This window comes from Cupressus sempervirens, chromosome 8 (genome assembly GCF_028749045.1).
Source record: "Cupressus sempervirens isolate cs-2001-9-10 chromosome 8, ASM2874904v1, whole genome shotgun sequence".
Taxonomy (NCBI): domain Eukaryota; kingdom Viridiplantae; phylum Streptophyta; class Pinopsida; order Cupressales; family Cupressaceae; genus Cupressus; species Cupressus sempervirens.
Window position 1 is genome coordinate 399,786,695 of NC_143125.1, and position 23,952 is coordinate 399,810,646.

A 23,952-nucleotide genomic window follows, 5' to 3' on the forward strand; every position below is an offset into this window, starting at 1 on the left:
TATATACTCACTTTACACCCTATTGAGAATGAATATTACCCATTCATCCCTAAATAAGTTAGGATATCTATTGCATGGGCTAATATTATTTTCTCTAGTTCCTTGTAGATAGAATTTGACTTGTCATAGTCATGGAAATTTCCATACATCAATAAGGTCTCTACATCTCCTACCTCTGTGATCTTTTTCTTGATCTAGTTAACAACATCTTCAATTACCAATATACTGCATTGCAGAAAGGATAGGGCTCCGATCATGTCCTTCTCATCGACACTCTACAATATTGGCTTGTCGGCAAGTGGCTCCAACTCTTTCCTACTGACTAGTTCAACATCAAACATCCCACCGTTGTAAAATATGGTCCTAAAATGATCTATGTATACATGATCTCTTGCACTGGATTTCTTATAGGGTTGTAAAGTAACTAACAACTCTAGTTTGTACAAGGTATTCTCTTTTGATAACTAGGGTTTTGCAAAGAAAAGCTCTTTGGATCTCAAGATTGCAAAAATGAATTTTTTCTGAATGGTGCATCTATTTATAGATCCAATCTGCAAAGTAAAATTGAGGTCCTAATGATAACCTCATCTTTTTCACCTACCTCTACCTTTGCACAATAAATTCTTTTTGAAAATTTATCCCATGGTCAAATTTGAGTGACAACGTATCTTCACCTCTTAGTAGTGACACATTCACTTTTCATTGAGTCCCATGTCATGACTTACCAATTTGAGTACAGGGATAGGTGCAAGGCCCTCATCACTTTCCTAACCCATCTTAAGCTTTTCCTAGATTAACTTGATTGGGAAGACTCACCACTTATTAGTGAGATTTTTTCTTCTCCAATATTTACTCCAACTTCCTCTAACCTTTTCTTGGTATATACTTTAGCAAAGTCCTTTATGAATTGCTCAACATCAATGGCCTTTTCTTTTCCTTCGTTATCTTTTTTATGTTGTTTGGCTTTACATTTGACCCAAAAATCTTTGGATACATGACCTGTCATATGAAATTTTTAGCATGTCCTTCTTGTGTTGTTCCATGGTTTTACATGGTTCCAACAACATGTCCCCCACTTTCATTGTGATGCAATGAGACCATCATTACGTCATGGAAAAATAAACTTTCTCTTATTCTTAGGAGAGGACTAATATTACCCAAATCTTTATCTAGAATCTTTTGTACTATGACCATACATGTCATAGTAATAGCATTAGCCTTTTAATTTTGCTTCATTTGCAAGATCCCTGTACTCATGTGCACTATGTTCATACTGGTGACAAATATAACAATAGCCTCTATAAGAATCTTGTCTATGCCAACATACATTTGACTTGTGTCCTTTTTGATCATAATAACAACAAGTGGGATTTTTAGATGACATACCTTTCTTTGTTGTCCTATTGTTGTTTGCGAATTGTGAATCTTTTTCCTTTGAAGACTCTTCTTTCTTAGTTGTGTCAATTCCTTCAAATACTAGACCGGTTGAGCTTGTTGTCTCTCTTTGAGTGGTTAGCCATCTTCCTATAATTTTTGTTTTGATTTGTCAACCTATCGCATTCTTTCTTCACTAGTTTGAGTTCATCCATTAGCTAGAAAACTTGTTCCTCCATCTCTCTTGCTTCCTTAGTTGGAGAATTCAATTATTCTATTTTTTCATGATCATGGTAAAGTAAGATACTATTTTCTTGCATGATATACTGGTGTTCTTCCATGAGACATTACTCATCTTCTTTTTCTTTTACCAAATCCTCAAATCACTATTTTTCTTCTCGAGCTAGTCTATGTTCCTCATAGGCTTGATCTCTTGCTAGGATGACAATTCCTTCTCATCACTCAAACTTACTATTGCACGCTCTTGTTCCTTTTTCATCATTTTGATATTTTTCACTATATTTTCATTCTTAATCATGGGTTCTAAGATTGCTTCTTCTAATTCTACAGAACCACTTTACTCCTCGATCTTTTCTAAGAGCTTTTGGCTTTCCCCATTCTTTTTCATCAAATTCTTCCTTTTGGCTAAGGATTCTCTCAACTTATCAAATGTTAGATCTTCAATAGTGTCAAGTGCTTCATCAAGTTGTATTTTTCACTTCATAACTACTACCTGATCTTCCCTCAAGCTGTCAAGCTTAATACCATTAGGGTATTTTCTCTAATACCAATTATTGGTCCCAACCGATACTGAGAGGTGGGGTGGGGGGGGGGGGGGGGAGAGGGGGGTTAATCAATATTTTCACCTCTATAAAATTTACCAGTTAACACAACTACCTTTAATATAAACTTTGTTATCATTGCCTTAACTGTTAAGGAAATTATAATAGCTCTGCAATAAAACCATAAAATATCCCACAAAGATGCATACATTAATGACATAGTGAAAATATTTTTATGTGGAAATCCCCAGTGTGAGGATGAAAACCATGGTGGGAGTAATATACCCACTAGTCTTTCCTTTCAAGTGAAAGGGTTCCCATTAAAGGCTTACATCTATTCCTTTTGAGAATGCACTATAGCAGGTTAGGATTACAATAGCCTATTGATGCTACCTTGTTAGAGGATTTCAATCTCTTTCTAAGAGACACCTTATTAGAGGATTTAAAAGATTTATTACAACTTAGCCTTGTTAAAGGCACATAATAGTTACAATGGTTAGAAATCAAACTATTGTTTAGATCTAAATATTTGGCACACCTTTCCTAGTAGATTGATATGCAAACTCCTTGTTATGACTCACTTACAATTTTAAGATTCACTAGGATACATATTTAATATAAAGACTGTAATAAAAGTTGCTTGTGAACTGAGAAAATAATACTTATAAATGCATAAAATAACTAAGAAGGTTTTTAAAAGCATGCATCATAATGAACAAGAGACAAAGGATTTGATTTTAGAATTCACCAAATTTTGGCTACGTCTTTGGATTTGCTTGCAAGATTGATGTCATTATTATGATGTAAAAATTCTCACATTACCATGGTCTTCCATGGAGTTACAAAATTATTTTTTCTTCCACACTGAGATGACATGAACTTGGTAGCAACATGTTCATGCCTAGGTCCTTCATCATTTTTTACAATGCTAAGCAATAAATTTTCCACTGTATCCCACACAAGGCTACTTAGGCATCAAGCCTTACATTTGACTTTAAAGTCATGAAAATTCTCACAAAGAAGATACTAAGTTTTCATCTCTCCATTTTTATCAAAATAGACTACTTAGCTCATAAAACTCTCAATAAATCTCACTCCAAATCCTTTGCTAAGAGAAACTAAACTCTCTAAGAGCTTTTTACAAGGAATGAAAATACATAAGATTTTTTTCCAAGATTTTCCTGTGGCATTACAAATATTTCTCCAAGTCTTCTTGTCCTTCCAAGGAAAAATATTTCTCCTTTTATACAATTTTCTCTTCCTTTATTTGATTTAAAACAAAATAAAAAAATTATAACCATCTTCCCATTTTAAAATAACAAAATAACCACAAATCATTTAAATATAAATGTCCCCCAATAAAATACATGACTTGTATAAACCATTAATATTTTAGATCTTCAAAATATATTCTCCCCTTTATATTGTCCATTCATATAATTTTAAGTCCAAGTAACAATATTTTAAGTCTCCTTAATCATAGGGATACATATTCACTTTGTTTCCCAAACAAATCCCAAAATTTGTGGGTAGATATATGCATTAGTGAAAGCAATTTCCTTGCATTAAAAGTGGCAAGAAATCCATTTGGCCTAGTGTTAGGGGATCAAAATAGAAAAATAGGAGGTTATGGGTCGAATCTTATGAGATCTATTTCATTTTATTTGTCTTATCTACCCAAAACTACAAGAAATAGGAATTTCCACCAATTAGAATGTTAAACATGGGTATAGTGTAATGGTAGATGGCGATGAATAGAATCTTGGAAATTAGTATTTCAACTTCCACTATGTTTCATCTTGATTGTCACATATCACATTTTCACTAGTCAAACATGCTTTGTCATCATGCCAGGTGGAAATAATTTAACTTGCCACACCAATCATGATTATGATATTTGATCAACCCTTTTCCTGGGTAACCTTGACCGACATAATTCTTGCATATGAACATGATTTCATCCATTCAAAATGTATCAGAAATTCCTCAATGAGCTCTTTAATCTGAGACCCATTTTGACCAATTTTGAGACAATCAAATTTGTACATGAGCGAATAATTTTTCCTCACATAAATGGAAATCTTCATTTTCCTAGTGTTCATAAATGGAGAATCAACTGCAATCTTCTTCTTGTCCTTTAGATGAAGCTTTGGATGAAGCTTCCAACAATGAGCTTTTTAACATCCACCTTGTTTGCAATAAGTGCAAAGTAATTTCAACATCCAACCTTTCTTTCCCTTCTCTTTCTTTTTATTTGAAGATGGGTCTTTATGTCATGTCTCTTTCCTAGTTGACTTGACCTTCCTGTATATCGGCAAACATATTGTCTCCCTTTTTTTAAAAGTTATATAACCTGCTCTATTCCTAGGATGGGAAACCAATGAAGTTCACAATAGTTGGTTAAATGTTTTATTAATTATTCCCCTCTAAATTATAAGAGGTACAACTCCCTCTATTAGATTATCAATAAATTTAATTTAAAGAATGATAAACATATGCATGTACTTTAACTTTAAAGTACTTAAGGATCCCTCCCACAATGACTCACAAAGTAAGCACCATATACAAGTTCAAACACAAAGTCTCGAACTATAATATGTACTGATAGATATATAAATGTAAGTTTTCAATCTCAAAGTCTTAAAACCAACATTCAAATTATCCTCCTTACTTTTCATTGATTACTATCAAAAAGAAAAAATGTTACACTACTATTAAGACTATCTTTTCGCTATCTAAAAGCTAACACTTAATCAATTTTATGGCCCAGTATATATAGTTTTAAATTTTGAGAGGCCTCCATCAAAACCCAATCATCTCGATTATAAATAGTTATCAAACTTAACTAGTCAAAGAAATTTTTGAAAAGAAAGCTTCATAAATAAAAATTCCATGTAACTAATTTTCCTCATCAAGTTTATCATCTTCCGACATGGCTTGTTTAACCAATTTCCAGCTCTAAAAGACACTCACAAACTGCTTGGCCGCATGAGAGTGTAGGTTCTTCAAGCTGAGTAATTTTGACCTGCAAGCATCCTTTTTGCACTTAATCTCTTTAATCCCTTTTCTCTATCTGGGCATGAGTTCCCTATTCAAATACAACATGGATTCCACATTGGCCACCATAGTGAAATTCTAAGGAGTAGGAGTGTCACTGTCTTTGATCTTAAACGTGGCATATTGGAAACTTTTTATCAAAGTTTCCAAATCTACATTTCCATCCTTGAACTTTAGAATACCAATAGGATTGATTATCTGCATGTCTTTCAAGATCCCCTTATGCATTTCCTTGATTTCATTCTCAATCACCTACATCTCTTCTAAGGAATATTTATACAGGGAGACTTTCCAATTCATGTTTCTTTTCAATATGAAAAGTATGCAAGGATTCAGCATTTTCATAGGATTTTAAAAGAGGAACTTCAATCAGCCATTTTTTTCAACCTCTTGCACATGGAAAACTATCGCCCATCCTCTACCTTCATCTTCTTTGCACACAGGAATGAGGGTTTGGATTTCTCCAAGTAGCACCTTTGCTTCTGCATGTGTAGTGATAAAATCAAGATTGAATTTACCTCCTCCCTCCATAATAGATCTGATCCAACTATTAATTGCCTCTTAAAAGAGCTTCCCTTTTTGCATTTGTTTGATAACTTGCTAGCTATTCAAAGAATTGGGGTCAAAGGATTGGGGAACCTGGATTAAGGGAAGTGCGCCAACGTTCATCAAGGAATCAATGTATTTAGCCAATAACAACCAACCATTTTATTTCTCTCTTCTCCTTGATATCTTTTTTCTAATTGATTCAACATGTGGTCAAATGATAATTTAAATATGTGATTGCCAGTATCCCTTGTGAGGACTTCCAAGCCCATGGTTGTAACCTTGAAATCTTTGGCTTCCACTTCACATGAGCCTTCTTTTTGCCTATAGGTAGCTACATATCCAATCACTTTCCCTGTGGTAGGATCTTTGATTAGGCAAGAATCATTCTTTAACTTCTTGTTCATATGAGTGCAAGTGGCATATCTGGTGGCTATATATTTAATGGGGATGGACATAGTCTTGAGGCTACATTTATTGTTCACCAAATTAGATAACCAAGGAGGTATGGTACTTATGATTGTCACTCCATTTTTTTTAGTGGGAGAATCACAACCTAATTGAATAAAATTCATAGTTCCCACCAACTCTATGTCCATTTCTTAATTATGTGACATTGTAAGGTTGTCCTCTTTATCCTACTCTAAATCCATACGGTTAGGCTCCTAAAGTGTCCTCTGAACTGGCACTATAAACCTAATTTTGGAACTGGTTCTTGGAGCTATCAGACGGTTTGGTGGTACAAATCCTTTCTTCTTCTTAACTGTAGAAACACAACTTGCATCATCAAATGAAAGGGGAATGTCAGAAGGAAAATATTTACAGAAAGAAACAACCTCTTTATGTTTTTCAATTTGCACTGCACTAGGTGACTTGGTTATTTTCTCTTGTAACCAATTGTCTGTGCACTCTAGTATGGGCCTAGACCTGAGGTTTATGTCATCTTCCTCATCTCTTTCCTAGTTGACCTCAGGTTGAACCCGTTCAATCATTTCTTTGCAACTTAATTCAATCACTTATGAACCATCCTCAACAAGGCCTTCTAGCTTGAGTTTCAACTTTAGCGAGATGATTTGAGAAAATGTCAAGCTTGAGTAAACCATTTTTGTGACATCTTGTTTGCTATTTCAGTCCTCCCATAAGTCTTCAAGGTGAGATATTGGCTGAATCTGGTCTCCTAAATCGAGCGCCAATCTTTCAATTTTCTTATTATCAAACCCCTCCTTTTATGATAGAATCCAGAATTGAATTTTAATAAGTCACTCCCCATTGTTGAAGCATTGATCATTGTATTGCAATAAGGAACCAAGTTAAATAGGGAATACAAATTCTAATTTTTCTTCAAGGAGGTTTTCTTTAACCACATAAAAAATTTGCCTACATATTTTTGAATGAATGAAACAATCTAGAGCATACCTTGGTAATTTGATTGGTTCTTCCTCAAAACCCCTTATTCTCAAGAAGGTGAACCTAGAAAATTGAATGTAGAAATTCCCATAGTTTTAAACTAACTCTTGGGGTTCTAGGGATATCCTCTGCATTGGGGTTTTAGCAAAGTTGAGATGCACATTTCCTAGAAAAACACCTTGTACTCTCCTAAAATCCTCTAATATTTTTTCTTTCCTTAGCAAGGGGTAGTACTGATATATCATTATGTATTCACTCCAAGGTTCATGGGGAATTGCAATGAGATCACACACACACATGAAAAACAATAAGTAAAATAAGAAGACATGTAAAATTATTTCCTAGAGGCTTGTGAGTTCTTGAGTTGGTTCTTTAATGAGCTGGCTATCAACTCGACCCAATCAAGAAATTGTTTACCAGTCAAAACAATGTCTATATAATAAAACACCAATTCTTCAAAAATAAGAACATCAACTAACCCTCTATCCCTATACAAACAAACTATCAAGTCATGTATATGGGGTTTCATGTGATTCTCAATGATCACTTTAGGTACTCTTGAACCTCCCTTTAAAATATTTCTATCCACTTCCTAGCCATTTGAATTGGACAAAGGAATGAGTGGGGCTAAAAATAGCAAAGGAATACTTTCATAATTTCATAATAGACAATATGGCCTCCTTGGTAATAAACATCAAAGGTTTACCATTTTTATTTAGTATGCTCTTAGCTTTGACATCATAATGATCTAGATAGTATTGGATCAATTCTGGACTCAGCAATACATAAGGGAAAGTAGTTGCTTCAAGGAGACCGCTTGTTAATACCTCAAGACATCCTTTAACCTTTGATTTCTCTAAAAAAATTTCTTGTAACTTCTCCACCTTAACTCCATTAAATTTTTATAATAAATTATAGGCCTTTGACATTCAAGACTAGAGATATTTCTAAAAAAGTGCATAACATACTTCATTTTTAACAGAAGAACAAGCTTTGCAAATCATTGCCCCAGAAGAAAAATCACATTAAAGAAGAAAAAAAGGAAAAAAATTTCAACCCTCACCTGTAAACCACTCAAAAAAATAATACTTCTCTTTCTTCTCATGTTGCCTTGCTCTTGATTTTTCATGAAATAGAATAAAAATAAGCTTAGGCTTGGTTTAAGAAAAACTTGCATACCGGGGGAAAGTACTACTAAATGATTAGGTTTTAATGATGAGATTATTGTGGGTTAGTACACATGCTTCAAGAAGTCATGATGTCCTTTTATTAAATGATCATTTAAGGAAAGTGTCCTAACCATCATTAATATTCTTCTGACAGCCCCAATTTAGCCTTTAATAAAAGATTTAGATTTTCCCACTTATGCCACAAAATCATAATCCATACTAGGTGGTAATAAATATGAGGAGGTATTTATGTCATCATTAGGATGTCACCTTTCATGTCTTGATACAAGTGTCTTATCAAATATTGATTATACCCTTCAGTGCCAATTTTTAGTGTTGGAACTTTGAACTTCTTCGAACCTTAGTACAAAGTGGTTCAAAGTGGTTTAGAGGTAATCTAGTGATGTATTTGATATGTACCAACTTAAAAACAAAAGTTAATCCATAAATTTTGATTAAATTAGTTTGAACTTCTTTGAACCTTGGTACAAAGACGTTCAAAGTGGTTCAAGACACTCATCCACAAGCATTTCAAAATAAGGTTCAACTCTATGTGCCTAAGTCAATGCAATACCTTGAAAGGATCAACATATATTCTAAGAGGCAAATTTTGGAAAGTGAGGATAAAAATAGAGAATTAATCATGGTGACTAAACAACTAGGGCTAACATGGGCATTGATTGGGGACTGAATGTGTGGAGTATGCAAAGAACTCAAATCGCTGGGAACAAAAACCGACTGAAAGAGAAAAAGAAAAAACAAAAGGAAAAAATAGGAAACAAAAAGAAAAAAAATAGTTATGTACAAGGGGGAAGGATAGAGTGAAGGAACTACAAATTGAATAATTTTAGGTCCCACCCATTGTAGGTGAAGGGAACATGAGTATCGTCTGGATAAGTCAAGTGAAAATTATTTGAGCCAATGACCTCTGAGAGAATAAAAGGACCTTTCCATAAATAATACAAATTCCATGTGCTCCCTTCGATTCTCTTCTCCTATCCCACAACAAAACTTCATCACCTTTAATGAAATTGTGAGCCCTGGCCTTCATGTCAAAAATCTATTTGACTTTCATATGATGTTTAGTGATATGATCCACCAACTTATCTTTCTCTTCTTCAAGTTTGGTGAGGTACATTACTCTTTTCTCTAAAAAATACTATAAGAATGGATCTTTAGTCCTTGATTGTAACTTTAAAGTTGACAACTCTAGTGGTAAGGACACTTGTGCTCCTACTCCATAGACTAGTTCAAAAGGTGCCATTCTGATAGCCCTTTTTGGTATAATTCTATTAGCCCATAATGCCTCATACAATTTCTTGTGCAAATTTGGGGTATTTTCACTCACTAACTTCTTCATTATTGTGACTAGATTTTTATTGCTAGATACTGTCTGTCTATTTCCTTAAGGAAAGTAATCTGAAGAATGAGCTAGAGATATCCCATGTTCATAACAAAACATGGAAATTTATTTAGAGGAGAAATATATGGCATTATCTACAACCATCTTCTCAAGGATCTCAAATCTGAAAAAAATGGAATTTATCAAGAAATCACACACCACTTGAGAGTTTGCTTTCTTTGTAGGAATTTCCTCCTCCCATTTAGTAAAGTAATTGGTCACCGTTAGAATACAAACATGATCGACACTAGATGGGGGTGTATTGCCCCACCCAGAGATCCTTGGAACAAGGATGAATTACAAGCCAATATAATTTTTTTTTGCAAGTATGGGTGCACATGAAAAAATCATACATAGATCACAAAGATCATAATGAAAGACTTAACCACCATCTTGACAACTGACAAATCTCCAAATGCCACTACCCAAACTAACTTAACAAACTAAAGGATGAAAAACCACTATGATAGCAAAACCTAAAATCTCTAAACTATAGAAGCAAGGAAATACTAGCAAACCCAAAGGGTATTAGAAACACTGAAACTTGATCCCCAGAAACTAGAGGAGATACCCCTTATTTTTTACGTGCGGATAATAGACTGATAGATTTTCATGTAAGGAAGTGCAACACACTATGTAAGAAATTGCCATCTGTGCAAGGAAATGCACCAAATGACACAAGAATGTACTTGGACCAATAGCCAAGACACCTAAAATTGGTGTTGTGTTTCATGCAAGAAACAGTCAAAAGCTGCGTGAGAAAACCCAACACACCATGTGAGAACTTGCATTCTAATGTGTGAGAAACTACAATTTCACATGAGAATCCAAATGAGAAAACCAAAAAAAATCAAGGGAAGAAAGCTAGAAAGTGTATTCCTCCACATTGAGGAGTACTAGATCCACATATTAAGGAAAAGACACTTGAATGAATAACTTAAAGACAAGAGCTAAATCTAACCATCTATCATAGTAGTGAAGGGAAAGTACAAAAGGTAACATTGCAATGAACTAAAACAACATTACAATAAACTAAAATAACATCACAATGAGAAGAACAACCAAACTAAGTATGTGGTTCCTCCCAATAATAATAGCATCATAAGACCATTCTAGGTCATAACCATCCCCCATGCGTAACATCCCAAACTATTGATTAAATCATTGGAGCTATCTTATGAGGACATCGCTACTAAAATTTGCTACAACATAAGAATAAGGAAATCTAACATGCTACAAGTAAAGCATAAGATAAGCCTACAAATAAAACTCATCATCTAACATATGCTAAACATCATAATAAGGAAATGCATCACTACTAACATATCTAAACATGATATACAAGCATTCCAATGAAAGCATATATCACAAGAAAGCATCCTCCATAAGCCAAAGTACCAAGTGAAAACATCCAACAATGGTTGCACTGACCGTCTCTGTACATTGGTCCCCAATAATGGTAAAGGTAGCTATGCCTTCCAACCATGTGGAAATTTTAGGTCCACTCCCATAGTTCTAATGGAGATAATGATCCAACCATAAACACACATAAAGAAAATATCCATGGCTAACACTCATGCCAAAGAGTATGATGAATGAAACCAAGATCAAGAACAATGCAAGTACAATAGGTCCTAGTCAGACACTCAATGGGCTACTAAGTAGGGGCTGGCATCATAAAGAGTCACTTGGCATCCAAAAGCCCAAGTTAAGATCGTATAGTTTCAACTCCCTCAATGGAAAGACTCTAGCATAGATTATTATCTTAAGTTCTATTACCAACCAATGTTTTATTTAGTTATCACTTAATTAAAACTTCCTTGCCAACCGTTTGGGCACAATGATCATTAGGCTACAAGATAGAATCCCCCTCCATATGCTGCCCTACCCTACCCATGCTCATCTAATGATGAGTTCCCATTGGCATGCATATTCCCAACCCAATGTCAGTGATCATAACTCCTAGAAGTACCATAGAAGATCAGGACTTGCAAGTCACTCAAAAAATGTACATGCATGTACTCGTATATGGCTCACCACCATCACAAAGTGCATAACACAAGGACTAAATGAGAATACAAGCAAAATATAACTCAACTGAAAGAAACTCAGGAGGATGGGTCCTACATGAATCCCAAAGACAATAAAAACATACATCATTAAATCACTCAACTGGCCTCCATCTGAGAGTATGGATTCTACATGAATCCCAATGATGCAACAACACCAAATGTCATGAACTCATTTAACCAACCTCAATCCAGGAGTACAAATGTGGCACACATACCAATGCAAACATAAAAGTGAAACAATGGTCTGAATGACATCCTATGGATAATCCAAGTTGATGCTCAACATCATGCCAAGAAAACCTGAGAAAATTAGGCAACATGCAAATTGAGTTGAAAATCTCAAAACTCAAAAAATTTAAAATTAAAATCCATTTGGTCTTAGTACACAAAGGCCACATATATCAAATAAAATATGGGTTTGGAGTCCATGTACAAAAATGACTAGCATAATGGTGTAAAACCCAAAACCCTCATCCCAGAAAATAGGGAAATGCTCATACCCACCCAACTGGGTAGAGCTAGCATACAGAAATGGAAAGGAACAATAGTTCTCAATCTCCTAACAAATAGCTACCAAAAAAAAAAAAAAACAAAGAAAATAATAAAATGGGAGAGCCCTACCTCATAGCCAAAAGAGAAAAATGAGAATCTGAACAAAAAATTAATAATCTTGTAGAAGTAGCCAAAAATTGCAACAATCTAAGGTTTCCTTGAGTTGGATCTAATGAGATTAATCTCATAACGATCCCACACCTGTAGCTCCCATAATGAACAAAATAGTAAATCCTCATGAAGAGGATTTTGGGTTTTACTCTCAAACTTTCTAATTCAAAAGTGAGAATTGAGGAATTAAATTCCTTTTTCAATACTTATTCACTTTTCGAGTGAATAATCAATTAGGGCAAATAACCAACCAACGTAGTTAAACTTTGAATCAATCCAAATGAAAATAGGCTATTCCTAGTAATAGAAATTCATCTATGGAAAAGCTGCAAGAAACTAAAATAAAATAAAATGAAACTTGACAACCCCAAAAATCATAGAATTTCCTTAACAACCTTCGTGACAATGTGAACCTCTAAATGCATAGACACGCTCATTGGTCTAATCACATAATGGAAACGAGTCCAGATTTAATCAAATCATTGGAAGGTTTAATATAAATATTTAAAAAGATATGTCGACCATACAAGGATGACATTTGTAATTATGAATAGGTGAATCACTAACTCTATATGCCACTACTAGAGATATAAATCTTGCACACTAAAATACATGGTCAAGTGCAATTTGCATATGATAACATAGCCAAAGCAATAAATGCACTAAATCACCTAATTTAACCATTTATTTAGTTATACTAAAATAATCTATTTACATCACTCATGTTCGCAAATAGCATAATGAAGAAAGAATGAAGTAAATAACCATAGCATTAAATCCATCACATAACATAGTCAGAGATATGTCCAAATGCCAGATAACTAGATATCATCATAAAACATACTATCATCTCAAAATGACATCATAATGCAATATGATCAATTGAACAACATAGTAGTCTAACATCTATGATACTGAAATCAAAGTATAACATTTGACCCTTAGGTCATCTCAAATGTAAAACATAACACGAGTAACAACTATCTCTAAAGTCAAAATATAACAAGGTACATATCTGCAACACATAACCAATGAATCCAACAAGGAAAATCCATCTCTAATTATTTAAGTATTTAATAATGGCTGTTTGAATAAAATAAAAAGACACTTAAAATACATAAGTGAACACAATCATAAACATGACTAACCACAGCTACATGAACCTAGTCCAGTGTAGCAAGATAATAGTACACAGTGCAATCTCTGCACACATCTCTGGGTAATAATGAAATAACATCATGATACCATATTGATCATGGTAATCACTAGCACAAACCTTAGAGAACCATAAATCACATCTTAATCTCATAAATCAGCCATAAGCATAATCAAAGAAACTAACACAGTAACATAAATCCAATCACCTCAAAGGTGTAGACCACTCATAGTCCCAATCACGATCCCATCTCAAGGAGAGATCAAAAAGGTTACATCCATTAGAATGACTTATAGAAGTAAAATGGGAGAGGCACTATAAGAAATTTTAGGGGTCCTATGAAGTCTATGCCCTATTGGCGAAAAGGTTCATCTATGACCACAAGCTTTAGAGGTAACACTGCAAGCTAAGGATGATTGGTGAAAAAATTGCATTTCTCACAGTTCTTGATGTATAAGTAAGCATCTTTGAAAATTCTTGGCCAATAGAAATAATTCTTGAGGATCTTGAAAGAAATTACCATAGAGGAGAAATGCCCATCACAAACATTAGAATGATATAGTTTTAATAATTTCCCTTGTTGCTCACTATCAACACATCTTAGGAAGGTTCCATCAATCCCTCTTTTGTACAATGTTCCTTGTGAAATCACATACTTGGCAACCTTTAACCTAAGGCTACACTTCTTGTAATTCAAGTGTTTAGAACATTCACCATAGGTTAGATAGTATACCAAATTGGAGAACCAATTTTTAGTCGAGTTGATTAGTAAGACTATGGGAAAGATTTGTGTATCTTTTTGCACTGGTTCCATATTTTCTACTATTAATATGCATAATCCCCACCCTCTGACCAAGTTAGTGGGTTTGATGTTGAGACTGTACTCTTATATCCTAGTTATCCATACTATTGTTTTATTTTCTCCAATTTCTTGTTTAATCAACACACTTTTAACTATAGTTTCTAGCATATATATAGTCAAATGTGAATGTAAGATGTAATACCTGAATCACTTCACTTTTTTGACTAAGACAAATGAATGTTTCTCAACTTAAGAATAATTCAACTCATTTTTCTTTAGAGGTACACTCATGAAAGAGATAGGAGCTTCTTCATTTTGATCATTTCTTTGAGTTAGGATGCTTGACAAGGTGTTCTCTAAAGTGTAGTAGTATATGGTAAAGTCTTTCATGAAGTCAGGGATGACTAAAATTAGGGCCTGGGAGATGGTAGTTTTGATATCTTCAAAATATTTCTTCCCCTCTTTGAGCCATTTGAATGGAAATTTTTCACTTATCACACTCAACATGCACCTTACTATTTCTGAGAATTCTTGTACAAACTTCTCGAGAGATTTATTTAGCCAAAGAAGGATCTAAGATCACTCCTATTTTTAGGAAGAGAGAGTTGTTGAATTTCTTTAATCCTATTAGGATCAATCCTTATCTCCTTTTTAAAAATGATGGGTCTTAGAATTTTACCTTCTTCTATGAAGAAAAATGAGTTCTTAGGGTTTAAAGATATGCCATGTTGCATACATCTATGCAATACTGGTTCAAGGTGCCTTAAATGATGTTTTCTTCTCTTAGAATAGATGGTCAAGTCATCCAAATAGATCATAATAATCTTATCCTAAAAATATTTGAATGAAGAATTCAGTGCCCTTTGGAATGTTGGCCCTACATTAATCAGTCTGAAAGGCATTCTATTGTAAGCATAAGTTCCCCAAGGTGTGATAAAGGTCATTTTATGCTGGTCCTCTTGAGATAACCTTATTTGATTACATCATGAATAGTCATCAAGTATTGACATGACTTTAGATCTAGCTACAAACTAAAAGATGTGCTCCATTGTTGGAAGTGCATAATTATCTTTCAAGCTAGCCTAGTTGAGATTCCTAAATTCCATGCAAATTCTAATTTTGTATTCTTCCTCCTTATGGGCACAATATTAGTTATCTAAGTTGAATGATGAATAGGATATATGATTTTGGAATTCAATATCTTCTCCACTTCCTTCAATATGGCCTTAGATACCTTTGGATTGTAATCTTGAGTTTTTGATGATATGGTGCCATGTCAGGTTTTAGAGTTATATGATGTCTGAACTCTCCATTTTAAAAATTCTTTACATCTTCATATCCCCAAGTGAACACAATGCAAAGATCTTCCTTAAAAAATAAATGATGATGTGGTGTGGCCTTAAACCACTTAAAACACCACAAAATGGAGTCAAGAAAGGGCTCTACACCTTTGAAACAAATTTACTCATCAACATGACCTAGGCACCTTAAATGCACAACTAGGTCTTAAAGCACAAAATCTCCAAATAGTAGGTTTTTCCTTGAAAATGGAACCTATGAGTTTATAGGGGAGTGGAAAGGTTCCTTAACATCTAGAAAACTCAAACTGGTGGGTTTGGTTAGCTTATCTTATTCCCAAAGATCAAAAATAACAATTTTTCCTTTTAGGCCTAAGAGCCCCAATTAGTCCTATCAACAAGGTAATTAGGATTTAATTTAAAAATAATCCAAAGGATCTAGAAAAAAACTCCAAATATGGATACCCTTTTGGAAGAAGTATAAGATCCGAAACTTTCAGACTCGATACTGGTCAGCTAACCCCCTTACCAAAAATGCAACAATTTCCACAATTAGGCCTAATTACTAGGTTTACAAAGGAAGTACTAACCAAAAAATTTTTTGGGATAAAAAATCTATTCGGATACTTTAATAGAACAATTTGATACCACAATTTAGCAATAGTTTTTTTTAATCCACCCCCAAAGTGCTACTACTAATTCAATTCACTCTAGACACTACCAAACACATTGAGATGTTTGGCCTATGGCTTGAGTGAAAGAATAGTAGATCTAATCCCCGTGTTCCAAGTTTTTGGAATCTTAAAGTACATGTTCCTTACTTTCATTCCACTGAGAAACAAGGAATTCCAAGGGTGGAATTGCAAGTTAGGGCATTATTGGTAAAAACTACAAATTGAAATAATGATTTGGTGCACCCGACGTAGATCCTTCAATATCTTTTGACTAAGATAACTTGAAGGGTTCAAATAAATTGAATTGATCTTATAAATCAACTAGGAATCCAAATGAAACAATCACTTAGACTTTCCAATCTGTACACAATCATTTTGTTGTTGTTTTACAGGGAAAATAGGGATTTTTATTGATAGAAATGCTCAAGTACAATAATCTATTTTCTACCCACCTATAAGTGATATATGAAGACATTTAAATATTGTTCCAACCAATTTTGAAGGGTTGTGATGATTGGGAGTTTGAACTACAAAAGTTGACAAATTTTTGAAAAAGATGTCAAGCAACTTTTAGTGCAGAATGCAACTTTTTGTAAAGTATGCATCAAGAACACTTTTCCCTTACTAGGAGCTTTGTAAAGGATCCCAAGGACTTAAAATGTTAAAAAAAATAGGCGAAGAAATGTACCATAACCTAGGAACTAGATGTGCCCATGGACCACAGTCAAAACCATTGGTTTATAAAATACCAAATGGTGACTTGGCCTTACATTTTAGGCTTTATTAGCAACTAAACTATTTAGAAAATGTTATGCATGACCCTTAGGCATGAATTACCTTGGGTGAATTTTTGATGAAGATATTGGAAAGGTTTGATATTATCTGAATATAGGAGATAGGTTCTCTTACACTGTACTCCCATGCCTTAAAAACTCAAGTCCGACATGGTGGAACTTCATCCAAGATGACAGGGTGAAGAATGAAAAAAATTTAGTCACCACATGGAAGATGATGGTGGCTCTACTTAGAGATACCTAGAGATACCTATGTACCTAAGGATTATGAAGTTAAACTTCATAAGTAAATAATGATTTTGAGGCAAAAAGAGATAGACATCCCTACCTACACTGAGGAATTTCTAAAGTTGGTGATAAAATCCAAACTTGTTGAACCTGAAAGTGTGAAACTTGCAAGGTACATGCAACAACTAAGGCTTTCCATTCAAAATTAATTGATTTTGAAAATCCCTAACACTATAAACTAGTGCTATCAATTGGCACTCAAGGTTGAAGAAATTTTCAAGAGGAGGAATGAACAATGTGGCAGAAACAAAGGAGAGAATGATAGAGGAAACCAAAATTATGGGGGTAAAGGAACACAAGGCAATAAACCTCAAGGAGATTCTAACAAGGAGAATACTCAAGGTGAGACTTGTTCAAGAGGTGGATACAAAAGAAGGAGAGGAAATGGTAGAGGTAGAAATGGTGGAAGAAACAATGGGCATATCAAATGCTACAATTGTAACCAGATAGGCCACTACATAAAAAAATGTCTTGAGAAGTAGAACAAACAAGGAGAAAGAAGAACTAAACTTGTTCAAGAGGATGATGATAATGAAAGTGTCATAGACTATACTAGTGAAGAATGGGCTACTCTCATGATGAAAAGGACATTGATCCAAGCACCCATACCAGTGGAGCCTCCACAAAGAAAGACTCTCTTTAGGACCAAATACAAAAGCCATGGAAAGGTATGTAAGGTAGTTGTTGATTTTGGTTCTACTAAAAATTTTGTTTCTAAAGAAATGCTAGATAAGTTGAATCTAGAAGGGATAGCCCACCCTAATGCCTCCCATGTATCCTAGCTAGAAAAAGGGAAGAAAACATTTATAAATGGAAAAGCTTGGGTAGATTTTCAAATAAAAGAGTATAAGTATAGAGTCCTTTGTGACATTATAGACATGGACATTGTTCACCTTCTACTAGGGCATCCATGGCAGTATGGCCTTAGGGCCAAACATGATGGTGTCACTAATAAATACCAAATCACTAAAGATGGTCATAAGTATAATCTCCTTCCCAACCTTGACCCTTGCCAAGAAAAACCCAAGGAATAATTAGTTGTCATGGAAGGTGAACAAGAGATGTTGGAAACCATACAAGACTCTCAAATAGGGTATGCCCTAGTCCTCAAAACCAAGATGAAAGTAGTCACCAAATAAGTGCCTAAAGAGGTAAATGATCTATTGCAAAAGTACAAAGGAATACTTGTAGGAGACACACCAAATGAACTCCCACCATTGAGGGACATCTCACATCAAATTAACTTCATAATAGGTGTTTTTCTACCAAGAAAGGCTACATACAAGTTCACCCCTAATTAGAATGTAGAGATATCTAGACAAATCAATGATCTATTATCTAAAGGACTCATTCAAAAGAGTCTCAGCTCTTGTGCAATACCTAGTGTTTTATCCCCTAAAAAGCATGGCAAGTGGAGGCTATGCACTAAATCTAGGGCAATAAAAAAAAAAGCTACCAATTATAGATTCCCTATACCAAGGATTGAAGATCTATTAGACCAACTTGGAGGAGTATGCTATTTTTCCAAGATAGACCTTAAATCAAGCAATCACCAGATAAGAATAAGGATAGGAGATGAGTGGAAAACTACATTTAAAACCACTGAGGGACTTGTTGACACAAAAGTCTACACCCTTACTGGAGGTATGACCCTCAAGTGACCTTGTGTAACATGGAAACAATCTCCAAGCTATGGGACTTAAACTGTGAGATTGAGTCTCTAGAGAAGGTCGGCTTCCTTACTATTAGGATGCACCTAAACTACCACTTGAGAGGAAAAGGGAAAAGGAATGCATAAAATTAAATTGCTGAAGGGAAAGGGGGTGATGCACAAAGATAGAATGTGGTTACAAGTCTACCTATAACTGCACAAAACTTCAATGGAAGCCCAAAATACACTAATATCAACTGCAATATATCTCCCAAAATAATATGAAGGTTTGACACTGATTGCAGTGTTGAAAGGAAAAGGGATTTCATTATGCAACAACTACTAGCAAACTTGATACAACATATGCATCAAGAAAAGAAAAAAGAAAACAATCACCACAAGGCAATAGACATGCACAAATAATGAATGGCAAGAAGAGGTAAGAAATAGAGCTTTTATTAATGGAAGGAAAAAGTTGTAGATCATAATGCTACTATAAAATATAAATAGAGAAGAACCCCTAAAATATATTTACAACTACTTTTTATAGAGTTCAGGCATAACTCTAATGTTTACATTGAAACTCTAAACTCAACCACTAAGTTGAGTTGAGATTGCAGAGGAGAGCAATAATTGAGAATCAGAAGGGAAATCTAATCAGATGCACATCTCCATATAGAAAATCTAATCTTGCATGCAAATTGATCCCTAAAGAGATAGAAATGGTGGCCATAACTACTTTGGCTTGGTAGCTAGATAACCAAGGCAGAAGACAGATGAAATTTGTACTTACAAGGCATGGAGAACACCAAAAAGGTGGTTGGAGGCAATCAAAGGACTTGTTCACCATCAAAGAGCTTCTTGATTTCATGTTCACAACCATGCAATTTAAGCCATGTCATCATTCAATAGTCAACTTAGCCATGTGACCTCATATCCTTGAAATGTTCCACCACCTCACTTGTTCTTCTTCTCCTTATCAACTTGTGACATTGTTCCTCTCTCTTGTTTACTACTTCATAGCTCATTTTCTTTATTAACTATCTAGCCATGTGAATGATGACATCTCATTTCATTCCTTATTGCTACTTCAAAGCTATCTATCACTATAATTGACTAACTGCAATGACCTTGCAATGACCATTGAACTGACTTCTTTGCATCTTCACAACAATTGATGACTTAACATTTTATTTCCTTGTGATGGTGTGAGGCCATTCCTTTTTACCTTTGTGACCCCTTCACAACTACTAGAAAAAACATGCTTTGACTGAGCAACATCATGAACATTACCTTATATGACTACTATCAATGTTTTGCAACATCACAACTAAAAACCTTAATTGTAGATGAAACCTTGTGATGTCGTGCTAGCTACTAGCTAAGCTATTTTAATTCATTTCACAACCTTGTGACTTAAGTTTTTAACTCACATCTTAACCTTGTGAGAGTATGAAAAAGAAATTTTCCACCTTGCAACCTTAACCCTGGATCTCTCTTAACTTCATGTGATGCTGCACAAAAGGACTTGTATACTTGCCACCTTTACCCTAGATTAACCTTCTTCATGCACAATGATGGGACTATAATCTTTCACACCTTTGCAACCTAAAATCTCTATTGACCATGTTGAATTGTGATGCTATGAAGACTGCTCTTAATTGTCAATCACATTATCACAGTTGCTTGTTGTCTCTTTTCTTTTAACCTAATGATGATGCAAAAGTGTCTTGGAGTTAACATGTTCTTTTTTTGCCACCTGAAAACCATGAATCTTAACCGTAGCTTTAACTCTGTGAACAAGTGAAGAAATCATTTCATGACTTTTCCACCATTACCCTAGGTCACCCTTAACTACATGCAAAGATACAAAAAACATGAACTTGACTACTACTGTAGATCACAACTTCACAACTTTAAAATAATTTAGCTTGATATTTCTTGTGATTATGCCATCCATTTTTGTGATTGTCATCCACTGATGGTTGCTATACCCTATAGAGATAAGTACTGGCATCCTCCATTGCTATATCATTTTTTGTCTTCTACATGTAGTGAGAACCAAGATCACTATAACCTATAGTGATAGAGAGAATGCACATAGGTTCAACTTGTGAAATGTCAAATGAACATTAACCAAATCATCCAATATGACTCCTCTAATGCACAAAACTGCACTATTCAATTTTGTGCACCCACTTTTTCCCAAAATTGCTTAATTGATTTGTGGCCAAAAAATACACAAATTACATGATTGAATTCCCAAAAACCACATAACTTATCCCATGGAAGATGTCTCTGATTGGTTATCTATGATGGGATAAATGGTGACCAAAATTTCAAAAGGACTATGTGAATGGCTTGTCATGCCATTTGGCCTTAGCAATGGCCCAAGCACATTCATGAGGCTAATGAATGAAGTGCTCCATTAATTCATAGGAAAGTTTGTAGTGGTCTATTTAGATGATATATTGATCTTTAGTGGGAGCAAAGAAGAACATATAAAATATTTGGAGTAAGTCCTTAAAAGGTTACATGAGAAGAAACTTGCAACAGACCTTGAAAAATATGCATTTATGCAAATAGAATTGATATTCTTACAATTTTTCATCTCAAAGGGTACTTTGAAAATGGACCCTAAAAAGGTAGAGGCTATCATCAATTGGGAAACACCTAAGAAATCTAGAGAAGTTAGGAGTTTCTATGGTTTGAAAACATTTTATAGAAAATTTGTCAAAAATTTCAGTTGCATATGTGCACCTTTACTTGATACCATCAAATGTAGTAGAAAATAAAAATTTTAGTGCACCACAAAAGTTGATGAGGCATTTGAATATTTGAAGGGAAGAGTGGCACAATATCCTATTTTGGCTTTTCCTAGCTTCAACAAATTGTTCACTGTGGAAAGTGATGCTAGCAACCTAGCCATAGGTGTAGTTCACAGTCAAGAGGGAACACCAATGGAATTCATCTCTAAATAACTAAATGATGCTATATGAAATGGTTCAGGCCATAAAGAAATGGAGGCACTACTTGCTTCCTAAAGAACTTATTGTCTACATAGAAAATTATGCCTTGATTTTCCTAAATAGTCAAGACAAACTAAGTTGTAGGCACATGCAATAGGTTGAACAACTCCAAGCCTTCACATTTTCAATCAAGCACAAGAAGGGGACAAAAAACAATGTAGTAGATGCACTGAGTAGAAGAGTGGGATTGGTTGAAGAAATTTAAATACAAAGTATGGGGATTGATGCCCTTAAGCACTTATACAAGGATGGTCTAGATTTTGATGACATCTATAAGGTTTGCTCTAATCTTTTTGATATTTACAATACTACTTATTATAAATATTTATTGCAAAATGGTCTCTTATTCAAAGGGTGCAAACTCTATATACCCAAATGTTCTATGAGAGAAAATGTGATTAGAGAAAAGCGTTGTGGCACTCTAGGAGGTCACTTTGGGATTGATAAGACCCTAGAACTCCTAAGAAGAAACTATCATTGGCCTAAAATCTATACTAATGTGAAGAAGTTTGTGGAGATATGTACAATATATCAAAGAGCCAAATGAGTGAAAATAAATCAAGGTCTTTATCAGCCCTTAAAAATTCAAACAAAGCCATGGGACAATGTGAGTATGAATTTTTTCTTGGGACTTCAAAGGAATCGACAAGGTTTTGATAGATTTTTTTTTATTATTGATAGATTTAGAAAAATGGCTTACTTTTTTCCTTGTAAGATCTCAAATGATGCTTCACATATTGCTAACCCATTCTTTAAGGAAGTGGTTAGAATTCATGGATTGCCAACATCCATTATCTTTGATAGAGATGTAAAATTCCAAGGTCATTTTTGGAGAACCCTATGAAAAAAGTTGGGGACAAATCTCTCTTTCAATTCTACCTACCATCCTCAAACAAATGGGTAGATTGAAGTTGCTAACAGGGCTTTGGGAAACCTTTTAAGGTGCCTAAAAAAATGACATGGATAGTCTTGGGAAGCTATCCTTCCCCAAGAAAAAATTGTTTTCAATGATTCAGTGAACAAATCAATAGGGAAGACACTATTCGAAGTAAACAATGGACTTCACCCTAGAGGAGTTATGGAGTTGAGAGACTTATCCTCTAACTTCAAGGTTAGTGCTCAAGGTGAAGAACTATCCACATGGATAAAAAAGATTCATGATTAGGTTAAGGATACCTTAAACTAAAATATTGCTAAGTAGAAGGTACAAGAAGACAAGAAGAAACGATAGCTTTCTTTCAAGGTAGGAGATCAAGTTTGGGCATATCTGAACAAGGCAAGGTTTTCAAGAGGACATGTACCAAGTTGAAGATGAGGAAGATTGGACCATGTCAGATATTGCACAAATTTGGAGAAAATGCATATGAAATTTCTTGTCCTCCAAAAATTTCTATCTATCCTATATTTAATGTTTGTGACCTTACTCTTTTCAAAGGTGATACAAGGTCATCTACTAACAATTTGTAGGACATTGATGAGATTTAGGTAGAATAGATCAAAGATCAATCACCTAGCCAACCATTACATCTGGAGAAAATTATTGATTCTAAGGTGGTCAAATGAACAAGAAAGAAGATCTATACTAATCATTTGGTGAAATGGAAGGGTCTCCCAGATATTGATTCTACATGTATGAGTGAGGAATTCATAACAAAACATGGCACCTCTATTCAAAAATTGCTCTCAAGTGGGACTCAAGAGTTTTTAAAGCATGGGAGTATGGTGCAAGAGCACCTATCTGCTCTATTCAAGCCATTAAAACTTTCCAAGGTCTTCATAAAACTTAAC